Below are 11,122 nucleotides of genomic sequence, written 5' to 3'. Positions count from 1 at the left end.
TCCCTCACCACCTGCATTACCTGGAGTAAAGAAGCAGCATGGTTAGTTCAGAGCGGATCCAGAGGAGCAGGACATCTTTTCTGGGTACTAACAAAAAACCTCAACTCCCACTAGCTTTGTGGATGTTAAATTAAAATGATGTTTTTGACATTTTCTTGTGGGATTTTTCTCATGATGGAGGATATATAAAAAGAAAATTAAGTCTAAAACAAAATTTTCTGAGTATTTATTTATTCAAATCATTATGAATTAGGAGCAGGAAAAGTCCATCTTGTATTGTGATAATAGAGAAATCAGGAGAGGAAGTTACTAAAGTAGAAAAAACCTACTGGTAGGGCTAGAAAACAAATATTTCAAATTTGCCGTTTCAGAAAGAGGGACCTGACTACAGACAATATGACACCCAGACATCTCTAGCTAGAAGCGGAAGTTCCACACGTTTTCAGAATTGTAGCATCTTTTATTAAATTTTTTTTAATGTGAATACATTGTTACATGTGTAAGATGCGCTTAAAATGTGGTGAAGAGCGGTAATCGTTTTATTCCTTTCAAAATTAATACCAACAAAACTGTTCAAATTTTCAGCCCTTAATGCGATCAACAGAAATCAGCTTATTCTGTCCCGGAGAATAGCGAGTTTGCACCGGAGCGCAGTATTTTATATTAATGATGTGTTGCATATAAGTGAAAATCTATTTTAAAGTGTTGCAAACCAGCACAACAAAGCCAAAAAAAATCTTAGTAAATTCCAAAATAGTCCAAAAAGCTAGGAATTTTTTAAAACAGTAACTTCTTAACATAATTATGAATAATAATAAACAGGCAGGAATATTATTCCAGAATAAATCAACTTAAACCTTAAATAACTTTCAGTATTTTACACTCCATAAAAATACATTTTGTCAAAATTATACAAGTTAAAAATAAGTGCTAAATAACATCGAGCCATTAATAATAATAAAATAAAATGATCTGGAGGGCCGGATCCGGCCCCCGGGCCTTGACTTTGACACACATGCTCTACATTAGTCTATGTTGGCACCCTTTTAGAGGACACATCATCAGTAGTAAACCATTGAGCGTCCAAGGGCGACCCTGGTAAGGTTGATCATTCCTCGGGGTGTGTCCTATGATGGAAGATAAAATAAGCTCTGTGTACCTTTTATCCTGAGGCATCTGGCTTCTATTTGGACTATTTGTAAGCTAGTTTACAGTTAACACACTACTGAACTAATATTGATATTTATTTCAAGTTCAAAGCAAATGTCTTTATAATGAAAAGAAATTGCAATTAAATGTATTATTATTTAGCATTGAATTCTGCAGTCACCATTGCAATTAATCACAGAAAACCATTTGATTAACCAGCACTAGCTACTTGGTAATGATAATTTATTAGCTGGCCATGAAATAATATCTGCCTTCTCTGAGATTATGGTGATAAAAGTACATGGATTCAAATAAAACTGGAATATTCTGAATTGTAGCTGACTACATAAATAAGGCTGCTTTTTAGTCTTAGCGTTTGTTAAATTGAATGATGGGATTCTCTTAACATCAGATAAAGGTCTGTATTTATTGATTGTGTGCGTGTCGTGAACACAAATCCTCTTGGTCCCTCCAAATGTTAGTGACACTAATCCATGCCAGCAATGCCAACTGTGCCATTTCTGCTCTCTTCCCTCAAACCTGCAGGCTGTGTGACAGAATGTCTGAGGAAACACAACAGAACAAATCTCTGCCTGTCAGACTCACTTTGGCCCTAGAAAAATGCAGAGCATCAAATGCTGCAGAACACCTTAAGCAGCTTTATGGCTTTTTTTCTTGATGGAACATCTGTTTTATTTCATAAAGACATTTTATTATTTTGTTGTCTGTTTGTGAAACAGTAATTAAACACGTTTTTGAGAACAAAAGCAATTGTTTGGTGCAATGGGGATGTATGGTAATAATAAAATAAATATGTTCAGTCATTTTTGTTATAATTGAATTTATAAGTATGATTCTAATCAATTTTATAACCAAAAATTACAAAATTGTACATATTCCTTGTTCAGAGTGTAGGCTGTGAGGTGAGGGAGCACTGAGCTCTGCCTCATATTAGATACAAGTGAGTTGAATGCAGCTTTAGTTAACTCAGCAAATGCTAATAACGTAATGATTTGTTTAAAAAAAATCTATACATTGAACATTTTTTTTACATATCCTCATTTTCCGTTTAATATGTATTTTATGGTCGTCAGTCATTTATTTAGTCTTAAATGTAGAGGGCGCACATGAGCTCACGTTTGTTCTAACGTGATTGCTAATAAAGTTTTAAAAATGGCCGATGTAATATCACCAAAAAAAAGGTTTTATCCTTTTTTTCTACCGTGTGAGCATCAAGTACAATTATAATGCTTCGTCACGTCTCTGTTATCTAAGGAACCGTGGACATGACAAAAAAAATGTTCCCTCAAATTAGCATTTTGAGTGTACAAGTTAGTAATTTGTGTACACAAATTGCTATTTTCCGACAACAAATTAGCATTTTGATTTAATTTTATCCACATAAGCTAGCATTTTTCTGGCCACAAATTTGCATTTCATTTGCGTTTTGTTAGCATATATTAGTATCTTGTGCACACAAGTTAGGATTTTGAGTGCACAATTTAATTTGTTCTGTCCAAGTTAGCATTTTATTTGAATTTTGAGCTCACAAGTTTGTATTTGTTCTGCCTAAGCTAAGATTTTATCCACACAAATTAGATTTTTGTCCGCACAAGTTAACATTTTGAGCTCACAACTTAGAATTTTGGTAGTCACAAATAGGCATTTTATTTTCATTTAGTTATTTTCATCAAGTTAATATGTAGTGCACACAAGTTAGCATTTTTTGTGCACAAAATCATTTTTTGTCCGCACAAGTTAGCCTTTTATTTGCATTGTGTGCACACAAGTTAGCATTGTGTGCTCACAAGTTTAGATTTGGTCTGCTCAAGTTAGCAATTTGTGACTACAAATTAGCATTTTGTCTGTACAAGGTACCTTTTTGTCCACACAACTTAGCATTTTTTTGTGCACAAAATAGTTTTTTTTTGTGGCCACAAATTAGCACTTAATTGCATTTTTTGGGCAGAAGTTAGTATCTTGTGCAAACAAGTTTGGATTTTGTGTGCAAAAGTTAGCATTTTGAGTGCACAAATTATTTTTAATTTAAAAAGTTAGCTTTTTGTTGTATTTTGTGCACATACGTTAGCATTGTGTGTGCACAAGTTTGTATTTTGTCTGCACAAGTTAGTGTTTTGTGTATACAAATTATTTTTTGGGCAAGAATTAGTACTTTTTTTGCATTTTTGCACACAAGTCAGAAACTTGTGTGCAAAAGTTAGAATTTTATGAACACAAATTATTATTTTGTGCATACAAGATGTTATTTTGTGGCCAACAATTTTACTATTTCATCTGCATCAGTCAGCATTTTGTACAAACAGTATATTGGTGAACACAAATTGCTATTTTCTAGAAACAAATTTGCATTTTATTTGCATTTCATGCGCACCAGTTAGCATTCTGTTTGCACAAATTAGTATTTTCTCTGCACAAATTAGCATTAAGTGCACATAAATTCCTATTTTGCAGCCACAAATCAGCATTTTACTTGTATTTTGTGCACACAAGTTACCAATTTGAGAACACAAGTTACTATTTTGTTTGCACAACTTGTGTGGGCACAAATTAGCATTTTTTTGCACACAAGTTAGCCTTATATGCACATAAATGAATATCTTGTGTGCACAATTTTTTCCTTTTTTTGTCTTGTCCAGGGCTTCATAGTTAGAGCTTGTTTATCCGAGCAAAAAGCTTCTCATGGTTTAATGAGGAAATCTTTGTAGTTCTTCCATCCAACAGAATCTGACTGCAGCACGAAAAGCGTTATAAAGAAAATGGGACACCTTGTTCTTCTTGCCTAAAGTGCATCATGATGCAGACAGAGGATGTGAGGCAAATAAATAATTGATTCAAGTCGTTATAAAACAAAACTGGGTAACTATATCTTATTAATGATGAGGACTTTGGAAGCTATCAAGAATACATGCATATATGCATAGGAACCACTAGAACACAAGCAGCTTCTTTATTCAGATGTACTGACTGAGGCACACGCTGTTCTATGGACTGCTGTGCAGAACAAAATGATTTTACCCTTTAGACGAAAAACACATGAGCTGCAAAATAAATAATTAAATAGTAGGTGCACAACACTTAATCTAAAAACATTTATTTCCCTTAAATCTATTTTTACAAATTAGACTTGCTGCTAAATCAAGAACAGACTAACTTATTGGTCCAATACGCTTGAAGCTGAAATAGTTTAGCTTTATGATACAACATAAAGTAAAGCACAAACAGCTCATCTTTGTTCTAGCAGGTCTGCCACTAATGACTGATGAAATTCCAGGTCTTAATAGTGATCTTAGTATTGGTCTATGTTTGAGTGGCCAACAAAAATAGGGATCAGAGGATCCTCCTTGTAGACGGGTACATTTTGATCATGAAAACCTATGGCTTTAAAAGCGCCACCCGGAAGCCGAAGATATATTACAGCTGTAGAGTTTTGGAACATCGTAGAGAATCAATGGGAAATGGGCAAGGAGTTTTAACACCGCGGTTTCTGCAGTCACGACAAAAGAAAACCTTTGGCGGACCAGATTTGGCCTGTGGGCCCCACTTTGGGTACCCATACTCCACGCCAACGGTCCCACCCGCTACCCAGAGCCAAATTTCAAAAGAACCGCTGATTATTTTTTTTTTTATTTTGGCTAAAAACGGCAAAGTCATAGCTAAAATCAAATCAAACCAATCATTAGTTATATAGCACTTTTCATATAAAAAAATAACGCAAAGTGCTTTACAGCAAAATAATGTAAATAATATAAAAAAAAATCACGAAATTTAAAATAGTCTTTAGTCATTGATCTAAAGACCACTTTAGATTAATGACTAGATGGATAACTACATCCATGTACCTGTCTTCTGTACGTTTTCTTCATCTGTCTCAAAACTAATGAGTTGTGAGGCGCTGTAAGCTCAAGGGAGACTGTTTAGACAGAGAACTCTCAGCAACGGGGAAGACGTTGCTCAGCGTCAATGGTTCCGCCTAGGGGGTGCTGGGGGTAAATCGATCTGGCGATATATCGCAATATTTCTTGTACTGATTTTAAATACTAACAAGGCAATATTTAAATAATTATTTATGAGGAAACATACTGCAGTTCAGCATCAGAACCAGTGCTTAACATTGTGATCAAAAGATTAAATTAATTTGACCGTTTTATTACAACAAAAGACGTATTAATAATTAGATTGAGTTTTTTTCTAAGTCATACTCTTAAAAAAAAGTGAATAATTGTTCAGGTACAGTCTTGGGATATATCGTGATACGTATTGGCATATATATCGTATCGTCAGACTCTTGCCAATACACACCCCTAGTACCGCCAAGAACTCTGAAGTTAATTTCTAATGAACTACTGCCGCGCCTCAGAGACTATGTCCGAGAAAATGACATAAGAATTAGATTTGGGCTAAAAACATCATAATCATGATTAAATGAGCACTGGGAACACGTGTAAAATATATCTCACATAGAGGAAAATCTGCCATCCTCGTCACAAGCAAGTCTTGGTGCAGGATCGAAAGGCAGATGGGGGATGTGCAGTGTCCCTGTCGGAACTCGTGTCGTTTCATGCAAAGCAGGACAGCAGCAGTCAAGCCACCATATGGATGCACGGGTAGTGATTTCCCTAGACATTTCCGGCTGACGCGCTCAAATTCAGACGTGGCAGCCACCCAAAACCTTTGATGCCCGTGCTCGTATTATTGTTGTCACGTTAGTTCCCGCTCAGCCCACGAGCAGCACTCCTAAACATCAAATATGCATGCACTAAACCCGCTGAGAAGAGCTGATATAAAGTCTTCCTGTTGGAGAGAACATCAGAAATTATTTACACGAGTTAACAAGCAATATTTTCTCATTATTTAACAATTCTAAAAATAGTGGCTCAAACTACATCTCAGTAGCTCTAATCTTATATCCTCTATAATTCGTACTATGTTATATCTATATTATTATCTATGATGAAAAGAGAGTTTGGTTCATTTTTGCTGTTACAACCAGGCATAAGATCTCTTATTCATGGCGTTTTCATTAGCTATTCTAAACCGTACCTACAACTAATAATGTGTACAAAACTATTGTTAATTTTGCTAAATCCAACCAAATATTGGCAGCATTTTTATAAATCCTTAAAAGCTTTATTTTAATAACTTCTCTATTACAATAAAGTGTTAAGTTCTAACACTTTCGTTCCTGAAACAACAATTTCAAACAAGATTTTTACACATATTGTGTTCATAACTGACTTTAACTCTTCTAAATCAGCTTTAGACAAACTGGATCCCTTAGCTAAATAGAGGAGACTTTTGCTTTGTCAGCTAAAATTAATTGCAACCTTTTATTTTTATCTCAAACATCACTAAAACGTATGAACCAGACATATAAATATTGCATTTTGATTAAAAAAAATCATCAAATTTGCCAAACTCTTAAACTGGATCTATGACAGCAAAGACGTGTAACGGTAATTTTAGCTCATCTGCCTCTATTGATCAAACTAACTATCATATATTATCTATTTATAGACATATATAATTAGATCTTAGACATGGCTGGAAAAGGGCCTGAAATTGCAATTAGACACACCTGTGCATCCATTTCTCAACTGTTTCTAGAAATGTAAATGAAGACTTTGACGTCTAAGGCTGCGTACACATCGGGTATTTGACATTCAAGAACGCGCATATTCTTGAACGTGAGAATAGCCTATAGTGTTTACACTGGACAAGCACGGAGGGGCTACTTCTTTTAATTCTTTTCTTCTTTTATTAGCCCAAGTGCGCCACCTATAGTTGGAAGAAGCTTTTTGCAAAATGTCAAAGCGGTGCAAATCTTGCTCCAGCCTTTTTCTTTCACACCTCTAATCCGATATATGAAAGACCTGGTGTCATAGAATAGCAGTGTGGCGCAAACTGCAGTTATTAATAACTCCATCATGATCACTTTTCAAACAGTGAAGCCATCTGTACATGACTATCAAATCCAAGTCCCTGATTGGTCAAAGTTTGACCTGTTTAATCAAAAAAATGGTCATAGAAACATGAGCTTGAAGCCTTAAACGCGCGTTTACATCGACTTTTTCATTGGAAGTGGTCATTCCAGAGGGTGGTGTGTACGTAGCTTGTAGCGACTTCCCATTGAAAGAATTAGTATGTCTGACAAATTCCTCAGCTTTGTAATACGACTACTTTTGCGCGTTTTAGTGATAAATTAATAAATAGAACACCAATAATCAAGTCCAAACAAAAGACATAAAAGTGAGAGTGTATTCCTTGGTATTCTATCACCTCAATTTAGCGATCCCTTGTTTTTGGTCGTAACTAGAGTTTAGTAGTACGGTTAAGATAGCCATGAAGCTGTAGAAAGTCAATACAGGATTGGTGTACTTTGAAAAAAATGGAATTAGGGGATGTTCAGGTTTCACTTAGTCCAATCTAAAACTACCCCCTCTTTGATCTTTTGCTGAAACCCAAGATTATCTGATGATCAGACAGTGGAGAGAAGCAGTAGTAGTGCTTGTATTAAACTCCTCTGGTGATAAACAATGGGTGTTGTGGAGTAATCTCATTCACAATAACAAAACCCAACCCCCATCACGAGTACATACATTGCTTGACGTGGGGCAGCATACTGTTGTATCCAGGGGGGACAGAGAGGAATTATAGTCCAGCACCTGATATTTAGATGATAAAAGAAGACTAATCTGGCTCAAAATCTAACCTGCTTATGCCTCGCTGAGTCAACACGGCCCCATCTGTCCCTCCTCCCTGCCCCATCCCATCTTCTCCATCTCCCTGTGCCCTTTCTTCCACCCATCCTCCTTCGCAACCAGGCAACGGCGAAAGAAAAGAGGAAAAAAATAGACGTTCTTCCCTTCCTAGCACCTCCCAGTCTCTGTTCCCAGTACTTACATGTCAGCTCCATAGCTCAGGGTGCTGTGTGCGTCTCTCCACAGTGAACGGCGAGCGAGTCCTGCTGGACGGTCTCTTTTAGCTATTAGTGGGAGGCAGGGATGGCGAGGGCAGACGGCTCATCGGAGGAACGGTTCAGCTGGCTGTGGCGGTTAGCTTTAGCTGTGATAAATGAAAGCTCGTCTCGCCAAATTTTTGCTTCGTCTCACCGTTTTGAGTTTTTATATCAGCAGATTTCCTGCTTCCCACTCTAAAAAAAACATTTATTTTTTAAAAAATACCTCTATAAAAAAATGTAATCCATCTGCGACCTACTGTAATTTTCTGTCTACCTCCATATTCCTCCCTCCCTCTGTGACTGTAAGAGCATCAGTCAGGCTGCTCTGCTTCACTTATGTTGATCTCCGGGCTTACGCACTGATTGGACACACACCACAATCACAAGCACCAATGGGGGTGCGGCAGTCGAATCACATGACAAATGTGTTTGAGTGTGTGTTGGGGGAGAAAAAGAGGCTTAGATGTAGGAGGAAGGGCAGAGGAAGATGGGGATGGTGAGTGGCTGCAAGCCGCTACACTGCCGAGAGATTTTTTTTTCCTCCTCCCGTAAGAAAGTGGAGGGGGAGGAAGGGAACACAGACTCGGGCATGTCAGGCAGCCCGGCAGACGCATGTGGATAAAGGGGGCTTCATCTCACTGGAAAAACAGAGGAAAGAGATATAATTGAAACAGAGGGTTGCTATGGAAACAGGGAATTTGGCTTATGACAATCAAAGCTAAGCCTCAGGAGGATCAGACTCGCCTTCATTAAAACAGGGCATCCACACGCTCCTCTTGCGTTCTATTGAACGTGCATTCACAAAAGCAACACGGCAGCCGCCTCTGTCTGAACATTGGAATCTTGGTGCTCCGAACGCGCATGCGTGCACAATTATGCGATGTGTCAGCCATGCATAGCTAGACACTGAGAGCCATCAAGTTGGAAATATCCCGATTCCCTGGTAAGACCTCGAATGTGTCTGCGCTCCTCACGTCCGTGCTGTCAGAAGCAAATATAGAAGCAGCAGAGAAGCTCTCAAAATCGTCCCTGATCTCTACTATTATCCTCCCACATGAGGATGCATCTCGTCTGAAGTGGATACTCCCTGTAAATACTAACAAAATGGAATTTGAATAGGCAGAATCCACAGTTTTCAATCTCCCTTGCACAAGTGTGGAGCTGGACTGTCTACAATGCGCTCTTCGTAATAAAACAAATGAAACCGAGTGGTTATTTCTTTGTTGGGCACAGCCTAATACATAACCAACAAACATGAGATGGATTAAAGACCAACAAATTGCAAACAGTAACACATTAGGTGCCCTATGACATTTATATCCTCTCCACAAACTCGCTCCGATCATCTTTTTATCTATTGTCAAAGCGCTCCAAGTGCTCTTTTAATTAAGATTAAATTATTTTAAACCAAAATTAAAAAAAAAAACAGTATCGTTTTCTAGGTCATAGTTTCTACAGAGCGGCAGCAGTTCATTGGAAATTCCTCTCAGAGTTGTGAGTGGGACTCTTGGCGCAGAATAAGTCCGCCTCCTTCTCCGTCTCCAGTCGCTGAGAACTAAGAACAAGGAGCTTGTGGCCTGCCAGCCATATTTTCTACATCACAAATATGCTAATTTTTTTTAATTGCATTTTTATCGTCTGCTCCGGATTCACAACAACGGCAGCAAAGAAGTACTAAGAATTGCCTTTTTAAGATGAATTTTCCCTGTATACAGTTTGTCCTCCATCATCCAAAAAAAGCCACAAGAACGTGTTAAAAACACTAAAAACATGATTTTCATTGGAGTGGATCTTTAAAGGGCCTATATCATGCAAAACCAACTTTTTGAGCTGCTAAGTGTATTATGATGTTCATTTGTCACCATAGACAACTACAAATCAATATTTTAATTCGTTCAAGCATTCCTCTAAAAATCTGAAAACTGAGCACCAGCCCCTTGAGCGGGTTCTCACAAGCTGATGTCACAAATTGAGAACAGCCCCTTCCAGGAAGAGTCTGCAATGCCAACTCTGCCCACAGGCTGACACAAAGACACAATTTCTCTGCTCAGCTAGTGGCGATCAGCCATTAACTTCACCGCTCAGCTAATACTAACTTCAATGCTAATTTTGCTGCCCAGCTAGCATTGCTAACTTCAACACTAGCTTTGCCGCTCAGCTGGCTGTGCAGCTATTGCTACAAAGAGTATAGCGATAGCTGGGACTACTAAAGTCACATATACAGTATGCACATACAGTCCATCCTTGCAAAAGTTCGGATGGTGTTTGTTTTCGTGGATGAAACGTAGACATGAAGCCGAGGCCGGCTCTAGGATGATGTCATGAAATAGGTGGCGCCCACAAACAACGAAAGGTGGTTCTTCAGAGATTGAGGCGTCTTACTTCCGGGTAATAATTTATTATCTTATATATGGACATAGTTTAATCTGAAAGGCTTAAGAAATCCCAGTATAGGCCCTTTAAATATTCCTCTTAAAAGTAGTATTCCACTTTAACTATTTTTATCACAATCACAAAACACTTAAAATTATGTTTTTAGAGATAAGAAATTGTGTTTACCATTTGTTGTTTTTTATTATATTTTTTATCTCTCTTCAGAACTAAAGCTTTGTCTATTTTCTATGCTAGTTTATTCAAAATTGTGCAACACATTTTCTCTAATTATTGTAACATGACTAAAACAGATAACATTTTATTTAAAGTCAAAAGCCTTTGTCACAAATCCACTTATGGGTAGAAACAGGCTTATCTGCGAGTGAAAAAAGGGCAAACCTGTATGGAATACCCAGGTGGCCTGCAGGAAATGTTAAGATCGTATATTGTTCTTATTTGCATCAAGACAACAGTAAAAAGATTATTTAATTTTATTCTTAATATTATTTTTTCCCTCTTTGGACAAATGTGAGACAGCATGACATCAAACTGGGTCACAGAGAGATGGAAGTACTGCTGAAAGCGGCCATCATATAGACGCAGCTCCTGCAGTAGAAGGTG

At 37.5% G+C, this 11,122-nt stretch overlaps 1 protein-coding gene across 1 annotated transcript in view; it reads right to left on the bottom strand.

Moving 5' to 3' along the window:
• elmo1 (engulfment and cell motility 1 (ced-12 homolog, C. elegans)) overlaps positions 1-11,122 on the bottom strand; it is a gene marked incomplete in the record, with an annotated part of 93,489 nt that overhangs the window by 10,264 nt on the left and 72,103 nt on the right.

This window comes from Oryzias melastigma, linkage group LG11 (assembly GCF_002922805.2).
Source record: "Oryzias melastigma strain HK-1 linkage group LG11, ASM292280v2, whole genome shotgun sequence".
Lineage (NCBI taxonomy): Eukaryota > Metazoa > Chordata > Actinopteri > Beloniformes > Adrianichthyidae > Oryzias > Oryzias melastigma.
The sequence above is the reverse complement of the archived record's forward strand: the minus strand, read 5'-3'. Positions and strand labels throughout refer to the sequence as shown.